Here is a 10,614-nt window from a genome sequence, read left to right as displayed (position 1 = left end):
AAGTTTTTAAAGGTTCGGACTTAAAGATACATGATTTAGAGTTTAGAATTTATATCTAAACATTTAAATTAATGGAGTTAAGTAAGAATAGTTGAATACAATAAACAACTATTAAATGGTAAAATTTAGTTGAGATTAGAGTAGTTACCATTTAACTTATTGGTAAGCAATTAAAACAACAATCAATATAAAATGTTGCTTTTAATTTTCTGGTTTATTACATGTTTGGAAAAGTCATATATATATATATATATATGATATTGATAAAATGTCAAGAATAAATGAAATCATCTTATATATAAAAGTAGAGTTCATCTCCTTTGCTTGACACGTGTCCTCAAATAGGAGTAAATTCACTTTGAGGTGAGAAGAGTTAATCTATCATTAATATATTAACTTATATATTGATTTTTTATATATATACATTGATATAGAGTAATGCATCACATATACAAATACGAATGGTTAATTTAACACATGTTCCCCTAATAATTTTTTTAAAAAAAATCTATTATTAAATTAATGTAATAACCCGTAAATTCGACTTTCAAACCGAATTTTAGAAAATCAAATATGAGTCATAAAAATGTCCCTAAAATATTGAATTAGACCCTAACCAAGTTGACCCGAAGGATTGGACCGAAACGAGCGAGAAAAACGGGCGAAAACGGGTCGGAACGTCCGGTCTGAACAAGCAGACCGTCCGTTCCAGACCAAGCGGAACGTCCGTTCCGCTTGCGCAGACCGTCCGTTCCGGCGGTCTTGGTCAGGTCACGCGGCGTCTCTCTCCTTTCCGCTGAGTCACCGCCGCAATTTCACTGATTTACCGGCGTGTTACACCTCCTGCTTGCTCCGGACACCTCCTGCTTCTTCTGGAACGCGAGATTATGCCCAAGTCCGTCCATTCCTTAGCCATTTCGCTCTCACACCACCCTCTTACTCTCCCAAAACTCCCTCAAATTTCCGAAACTTCAACCCTTGTTTAAAGCTTCGATTTCGGTCGAAATCGATCAAAGAATACAGAAATCAACCCTACAGAACATCCCAACGAAATCCCAAGCTCAAATTTGAGTGAGGTGAGTGTTTTTTATTAACCCCGAACATGATAATCAAATTGAAAATGGAGATTTGTTTGCTTTGAGTGAGAATTGCATGAAATTGATTGTAGATTTGAGTTCCTCGTGACTCCTAGTTTGTTTTGAGCTATGGAATGTTATGTTTGGTGCGAAAAATTGGAACCCGAAATTCCTGGTTCGCCTAGACCGAACGATCCAGGTTCGGACCGTCCGTTCTAGGGTTTGCAGGGTCTCGGGGAGGAAGACGAAGTCTAGAACGTCCGTTCCAGGTGTGGATCGTCCGTTCCAGAGGCGGATCGTCCGTTCCGCCTATACTGGACCGTCTGTTCCAGCTTGGTTCAGACCGAAGGGACTAGACCATCCAGACCGTCCGTTCCAGACGGGGCAGACCGTCCGTTCTGGACCTCTGTCTCCCCGTTTTGGCCCGACACGTTGGATCGAGCGAGATCCGATGCAACCAACCCTCATACCCGACCTACCTAACCTCGTTCCCTACCCGAATCTCACGATACTTGAATGAAACCGACCTACGGTAAGTAAAACCTTCGGAACGAGATGAATTGGTAATCCGAGATGGTCGGAACCCAATTTGATCGGAACGAAGGATAAAAGAATAGAATGAACGTATTGGAAAGGATATACTCAAAATGATAAGTAAAGACGTATGTATATACGATTACAGTATAACGATATATGAGTGTGTGTGGTTGGGGGATCAGTTAGTTGGCATGGCATGAGACTTTATTCCGGAGGGTCGGGATAAGGTTGAGCGTGTGAATGTAGCGGGTTTGAGGAGGCATGATTGTGATTGGTTGCCTATGGGTAGAGCTTGGAGCCGATGATACGCGTGATAGTCTTGAGTGATTCGGCTATCACGGGGTTGAGGAAATCCTACGGTTACTCTATAACCGCGCCAACGTTCTACTAGCTATGGAACGGGTTCGGGATTGAGTGATTCTCCCGGCAGAGACTGGCAACACATTTACCCGTGACTCGGGATTGAGCGATTCTCCCGACGAGGTTGTGCAGAAAGACTCTGAAAGACCTGAGCTCGAGTCTGATGAGCTTTTCCGTGGCGGACGGCCGGCGAGAGGTTGTCAGTTGTGTACTGACTTCACTCGACATAGTCGGTGGTGACCTGTAGGAGGCACCTGGCGCTCTGGTATCGAGAGGTGACATCGATATCAGAGGGGGTGGTTGATGTATTATGTTTTATGGAGTAGGGAACTGGATGACGTGTTTTATTGTTTCGGCGGTTGCCGAGGAGAGCGGGGGATGTGCGTTGCACATGGAGAGTCCTTACCCACGGGTGTGATACACACGTGGAGATGATTTGACGATACTGATGTTACTGATAGACCCGATGGGTCGAGCTATGACTGGTATAAGTGTCCTGGACTGGTGCTACCAGATCCGTGCGGTGTCCTATGTGTGCGACGCACATAGAGAGGATTTGACGGTTATATCCGATGACTTGTCATTCGGATTGTGTGTGATTGATAAGGGTGTACTTGCGTGATTGAGTGAACTTTGTTTGATGGCATGCGGTGTGTATATATGTCATACACTTATATTACTTTACTTTTTCTCAGTCTTGTGATGTTTTGTTGTTGACGGTGACTGGATTTTGTATTATATCGGATTCACCGTCTTATGTTGGTGTGTATACTGTACGTGGGTTTGTTAAACATATACTTGTTTTTCCGCTGCGTGTGTAATCAAGTAAAATGTTTTTAAATTCCCTCTATTTTATTATATGGTTGAGCGTCCATGTGGCACAACTCGTGAGCGGGAGGCGGGTTACGGGTGTCACAGCTTGTGGTATCAGAGCAGTTCTTTCCACGGGAAGGAATTGCTTGAAACCCACGGAAACATCGTTTATGATTTCAAACGATTTTTGAAAGGAAATGTTTTAAATGCGTCTATACATGATCCTGAAGTCACCAGAACTGACACTTTCTCTCCCTTGTCTGCAGTATACCGATGCCTCCGAGACGTGATAGACCTGCCCGTTTGCCGGTGAGGGGAGAACCCCCTCCACCCGAGCATGCACCACCAGAGTTCCAGTAGCAGTTCTTTGATACGATGTGGCGTCAGTTCCAGATGAACATGCCACATCAGGCTGGAGCTAGACGAGAGGGTATTCCACCCCCACCTCCACCGGGACCACCAGGGTATCCAGCCCCTGTTGCGGTGGACTACCTGCCCTTGATACGGGAACTTCGAATGATGGGGACACCGAGGTTCGAGGGTACCCAGAGACCTGAGATCGCGAAGGATTGGCTGATCCGCATCTCCAGGGATCTGGATTATGTCAGATGTCCGCTGCAGTACCGGGCAGAGATCGCGAGCCACCATCTGTTTGGAGAAGCACTTCATTGGTGGGAGGAAGTGGTTCATGAGGCGGTACCTGTGACACCCGTATCCCACTTCCCGTGAACAGGATGTGCCACATGGACGAAATCAATAAAATATACAAAGACAAAATTTTACGGGAAATTTAAATCTGTTTTACCATAGGTTTTATGCAGCGGAAATTAAAAACATTTGTTAATATTCAAAACACCACAAGTCCGAAACTGTGATACAATACAATTCATATGTCTGGGATCATAATCCCGAGTTCAATGAAATCGTAAAAAAAAACCCGTACAAGATGCTGCTCACGAGAGTCGTCATCGTCTGGTAGACAGCTACACGTGTTCCTCGTTACCTGAAAAGGTTAATCAACGAGGGCTAAGCACAACCGCTTAGTGAATGACCCGGGTTAAACCCGGTGTTCTCGTTCTCATCGAGAACAGTGTCAAATCAATACTTTGAAACATGATTATAACCATTTTAATAATAACCCGTTTTTTTATACAGTTTCCATCGGTATCATCCAATACTGACTCCACTTCGTCTACCGGTACTGGATTCAACCCCGCTTCTCTGTAATAGTACTGACTCCACGTCGTCAACCGGTACTAATACAGAGACGACCACACAGATTCACCAACACTGACTCCACATCGTTGATCATCTAGTCTCTGCAAAATACATTATTGTAAGCTTTGCACTATGCTCCCAGTGTGGTAACACTAGGATTGGTGCTAAAGTCAACTTTTCCTTTCCGTTACTGGGGTTCTCCTTACCCTTGATAGTCCATCTGAACTTTGTTACGGTTTGGGATTTCCGATCCTTGACCGCTATCATTTTAGTGGGGTCCCTTGGAGCTCTCCAGGTTGAGACCATATGTCTTGTGCACAATTGGTCTTGTCCCAACCTCCATGTGTCTTGTTAACCATGTGAGTACATGAGAACGTCACCCATAGTGATGTACCCCTGCTTTGATGATTAAATACAGTTTTCCTCGTAGATGAGGACTACAAAGGCATTTGTGAGGCCCACTCTATGTATCCAGAAAATTGTTGGAAGTATGTCGAGTTTGGGATGCTTTCTTATCCCTTGATACTTTTTCCGCCTTAGCTCGGTTTTGGTGGCTTTCAAACCTTAGGTCAATCTTCAGGGACCAATTCTCTACTTACGGTTTGGTCCATAGATGCATCACTTTTCGGTAATGGATATCGATTTCCAATCGTTATAGAATTAAATCCTCGGTAATCGATGTGTATCTCTTCCTTTCAATTTGTTTTTTTCCTCCTTTGTGGACCACGTTATCGCTCTTTTAGGGGAAATCTAGAATGTACGGGTCCCTTCCCATTATTCCGTTCGGTTTTTCCCTTGTGACTGTATCTAACCGTACCTTATAATGCTAACGTTATCTTCCCGCTTCCTGTCAGTTTTAAGGTCGTTAGAAGGATATCTAGAGACTCTCAGGTATTAGATATCTGTCACGTTATCCCCGCGATTTCTTTATTTATGATGATACGATAAGGGAGTCTGGATACTTTCCTTGATCGTATTCGTGTAGTCTCTAATAGTGATATCCAAACCATAACTTGCCTTATGGAATCACCTATTTCTTGGTTAATTCGCTAATTCTCCAATAGTAATTACCGGTTATCAGTGATCACTAGGTTTTGTTAGGGTAGTGTTGTAATAAAAAAATTTCTACTACCTTCGTGGTCAGTCTTGCAATCATTAATACTTGCATGGAGGGGTCATATGCTAACACTGACAAGTCAATAAGCATTGTGAGTCCTCCTCCCTTGGCTCTCGACCTCTCCTATTGAGGCGAGCTGGTGTATGCCTCCTGTTGGTGACACCCCACTGTTACTTCGAGGGTACTGAAATTAGTTCCTTAATCTCAATACCTTGGCTAAGCATCTGTTTGGTTACAGAAGATGTTTCCCACTTTTGCATGTAATGGCGGCATTCCCAATGCGCCATGTTCACTTCACTAAGCATCCGACAACAGCAGCTTGCATCACTTACATACGGTTTTTCTTAAGAGAAAAAAAAAATTCTCAGACGTGGTTTTGGAAAAAAAATATTTTTCATTGTAAAACCTTAGGACAATCAGTCATTCTTTTCCGAGGAACGAACGTTGCTCTGATACCAAAAGTTGTGACACCCGTATCCCACTTCCCGTGAACAGGATGTGCCACATGGACGAAATCAATAAAATATACAAAGACAAAATTTTACGGGAAATTTAAAACCGTTTTACCATAGGTTTTATGCAGCGGAAATTAAAAACATTTGTTAATATTCAAAACACCACAAGTCTGAAACTGTGATACAATACAATTCATATGTCTGGGATCATAATCCCGAGTTCAATGAAATCGTAAAAAAAAAACCCGTACAAGATGCTACTCACGAGAATCGTCATCGTCTGGTAGACAACTACATGTGTTCCTCGTTACCTGAAAAGGTTAATCAACGAGGGCTAAGCACAACCGCTTAGTGAATGACCCGGGTTAAACCCGGTGTTCTCGTTCTCATCGAGAACAGTGTCAAATCAATACTTTGAAACATGATTATAACCATTTTAATAATAACCCGTTTTTTTATACAGTTTCCATCGGTATCATCCAATATTGACTCCACTTCGTCTACCGGTACTGGATTCAACCCCGCTTCTCTGTAATAGTACTGACTCCACGTCGTCAACCGGTACTAATACAGAGACGACCACACAGATTCACCAACACTGACTCCACATCGTCAACCGGTGCTGGCTTCACTATACATTCCTACAACAGTACTGACTCCACTTCGTCAACCGGTACTGCTATAGAAACGTCCATACACATACACCAGTACTAACTCCAAGTTCGTCGACCGGTACTACTACAGACCCCACACACACCAGTGCTGACTCCAAGTTCGTCAACCGGCACTGGCTCCACGATTTTCCTACCCTCATAGTAGTACTGACTCCACGTCGTCAACCGGTACTATCTACGGGGTACCCATTCCTATATAGTACTGACTCCAAGCCGTCAACCGGTACTATTATAGGAATCCACACATATCCCCAGTACTGACTCAATTCGTCAACCGGTACTGGTTTTATGTAACTCATCATTGTAATAGTCTTGACACACAATTCCCTCAATTTATTTCCCACATCTCACATATCCTGGTTACAAGTTTTAATAATTATTCGTTTATTTCAAATCTTCTTTTTACTTCACATCCACCATTGTTCCATTTCCACCAATTGTATTTTTGTTTCAGACCGTTCGATCCGACCCATTCGATCGACCCGGTCTAGCATTCGGTTTCCATTTAAATATGTGTGTATTGTATCTAGTCCGCTTCGTCTGTGCATGTGGATTGCCCGGACCAGCTGCAGGTCATGTCAATCCGTGTTTCCACGGATTTGTGCTTGTTTGGGTCTGGTCCGTTTGGTCCGTGAACCTGGGTCATACGGACCAGTCTTGCAACATATTGAGCAGAGGGGGTTTTCTGGGTCTGGTCCGTCCGGTCTGTAAGTCCGGTCCGTCCGGACCGGTCCCTTCCCTTCCTTTAGTCTGTTTGGACCATTTTTTTGTCGCCAGTCCGTCCGGTCTGTAAGTCTAGACCTTCCGGACCGATCTCTCCCTTCTTTTAGTTCATCTGGACCATTTTTGGTCACTGGAACGTCCGATCTATAAGTCCAGACCAACAGGACCGTCCGTTCCCTTTCTTTAGTCTGCATGTACTATTTCTGGTCACTGGAACGTTCGGTCTATAAGTCCAGACCGTCGGGACCGTCCGTTCCCTTTCGACGTCGGTCATAGTAGTTCCATTCGGGCGTCGGTTGTAGCCGACGCCCGAATGGAACCACGACTCATCTTTAGTCTGCATGTACTATTACTAGGCGTGTCACCCGACTCCGGCATTGATGTCACCTCTCAATACCGGAGCTCACCAGACGTCGGCTACAACCGACGCCATCGACTATAACGAGAGAGCCAATCGCTGCAACTCTCCCTCGCCGACCATCCGCCGCGGAAATACTTGTCAGGTTCGGGCCCGAACCTGGCAGAGTAAGTCCGTACCACCTCCTCGGGAGACCCCAATCTGCCCGAATCTCAGGTATGTGTGATGCCCTCATCCTCGGGATACTCATATCCCGGGGTCCGCTTCGTCGCTAAAGGATACGTTGGCGCGGTTCTAAAAACCGTATGTTCCTCGTCACGCAATAGTACCGACTACAATCGGCTATCCACGCAAGTCATCGGAGTGCCCATAACCGTCCTATCGTTCGGACGTTGGCGCGATCGTATCATCGCCACATTCACAATCATATCCCATATGGGTGGCAACCGACCCGGATCGGATGGCCCATAGATGGAACGCAATCTCATAATCATCGTGCAATCATTCACAAACGTCCATTTCTACAATCACGCGCTAAACGTTAATCCGAACCCTTCCGAGTTAACGCTAGTACCATGCCAGCTACCCCAAACACATGCATTTATATAGTTTATTTACTATACATGCATTTCCGCTTGCGTAGACTTTTATATTTAATTATATATTTTCTTTCAGTCTGTAATGACCCGAGGCCGCTACGGAATGATAGAGCTGTCCCCACACACCAACACGAGACCTTTTAGCATGTTTTGTCCTCACTCGCACACATCCCGGAAAGTACTTCCCAGGAGGTCACCCATCCTAAGACTACTCCAGAGCCAGCACGCTTAACTTTGGAGTTCTCTCGAGATGGGCAACCGAAAAGGTAGATGCATCTTGTTGTTATGAGTAGCTCAATTAATTCCTTTAAGTTATCTTAGACTGCGTAGTCCCATACCTACACAGCCCTCGGATCCCTCTCATTCCGGTGCGTCAGCTTCATCCCTGTACCCCCTACCCAGAAGCTCGTCAGGAGCCGCCCATTGTCCATGCCTCTCACACCGGCGATCACTCCCCGCCCTCCTACGGTATCCTGGGCTGTCACATTTCACATGTGGAGAAAAAGGAAGGGGTGAGCTACGCGAATAGCTCAGTAAGGTTGCAAGACTATAAACCTCGCCTCCGTACCCAGAATAGACAATCAAATAGAAAACAATTCAATCAACATTCAACTCAAACAAAACTCAATCTATCGATTCACGTTCTTCTCTCAGCTCGATCAGCCATATCAACTATTTCTGACATCGAGTTGATTTTCAAAAGTTCCACCTATAGATAAACAATCTCAAATTAGCAAGGTAACATTATCTCAATGAGATATATGTGGTTGTTCGAAACCTACCTTTGCCTTGAGAGATGGACGAAGTCCTCTTACGAACTTCTTAACCCTCAAGGTCTTTGTTTGCAGCATCTCAGAGACATTCCTACAACAGTACTGACTCCACTTCGTCAACCGGTACTGCTATAGAAACGTCCATACACATACACCAGTACTGACTCCACTTCGTCAACCGGTACTGGTATTACATTTCGATAGTAGTACTGACTCAATTCGTCAACCAGTACCATTACCGAAATGTCCACATAACCCTTCAGTACTGACTCAATTCGTCAACTGGTACTGGGCCTACATCCATAGGTTTCTGTAATAGTACTGACTCCAAATTCGTCGACCAGTACTACTACAGAAATACCCCCCACACACACACCAGTGCTGACTCCAAGTTCATCATCCGGCACTGGAACAGTGAGACTTATTAGCATTGAACGAGGACATTGTATAATAGGGAGTAAGTAAAGGAATTCAATGAGTTGTCTAGATATGGAGGTGAGATGTCTTAGTCGGAGACCTTAAAGATTAAAGAGCTTGTAAAGGGACTTCGTCAATAAGGAAGTGAGACATATTTGGCTATGGTGGAATTAAATGGATCAAAAATATCAAGTAGACTGAAAGACATATCGGTTGTTAAGATTTTCCTAATGTTTTTCCAGAAAATCTATATGGAATACCTTCTATGAAAGAGATATCTTTTTCTATTGTGTTGAGACAAGGAGTTGATTATATCTAAAGCCCCTTATCGTATGGCTGCTTCAGAAATGACTGAGTTAAAGAAGCAATTGATGGAATTGATTGGAAAAGGTTTTATAAGACCTAGTACTTCTCCTTGGGGTGCTCCTGTACTATCTGTTAAGAAGAAAGATGGGAGTATGAGATTATGTATCGATTATCGATGATTGAATCAGGTAACAATAAAGAATAAATACCCACTTCCAAGAATTGATGAGCTATTGGACCAACTTGAAGGTGCTAGTTGGTTTTCGAAGATTGATTTACGATCAGGTTACCACCAGATACGTGTTCTAGATGATGATATAAAGAAAACTGCTTTCAGAACAAGGTATGAACACTTTGAATTTGTTGTCATGCCGTTTGGACTTACTAATGCACCTGCAGTTTTTATGGAGTTGATGAACACAACATTCAGGGATTATTTGGACGAGTTTGTTATCATCTTCATTGATGACATCCTTGTGTATTCCAAATCTCGTGAGGATCATATGATACATTTGGAGAAGGTGTTGGAACGCTTAAGGAGAGAAAAGTTATATGCAAAGCTGAGTAAGTGTGACTTTTGGATGCAAGAGGTAGGATTTTTGGGGCATGTGGTATCTGCGGAATGAGTGAAAGTAGATCCATCCAAAGTGTCGACTATAGTTGATTGGGTGAGACCGTCTAATGCTACAGAGATTCGAAGCTTCCTCGGGTTGGCTGGGTATTACAGAAAGTTTGTAAAGGGTTTTGCCGACCTATCTAAGCCATTGACGAGATTGACGGAAAAGGGTGTGAAGTTTGAATGGGACGAAAAATACGAGACAAGTTTTGAAGAGTTGAAGAAGCGATTGACATCAGCTCCTATTTTGGCATTACCAAAGCCCGGAAAACCGTTTGTGGTATATAGTGATGCCTCTCACCAAGGGTTAGGATGCGTGTTGATGCAAGAAAGCCGCGTTATTGCGTATGCATCACGCCAACTGCGAAAACATGAAGAAAACTACCATACTCATGATTTAGAACTTGCAGCTGTGATTTTTGCACTGAAGATTTGGAGACCTTACTTGTATGGGGAAAAGGTTCAAGTATACACTGACCATAAAAGTCTCAAGTATGTGTTCTCTCAAAAGGAACTAAATTTGAGACAACGCAGGTGGATGGAATTAGTGGCAGATTACGATGTGGATATTG

This window comes from Tarenaya hassleriana, unplaced genomic scaffold (assembly GCF_000463585.1).
Source record: "Tarenaya hassleriana unplaced genomic scaffold, ASM46358v1 Cleome23, whole genome shotgun sequence".
In the NCBI taxonomy this organism is placed as follows: Eukaryota; Viridiplantae; Streptophyta; class Magnoliopsida; order Brassicales; family Cleomaceae; genus Tarenaya; species Tarenaya hassleriana.
This window is presented reverse-complemented; position numbering follows the sequence as displayed.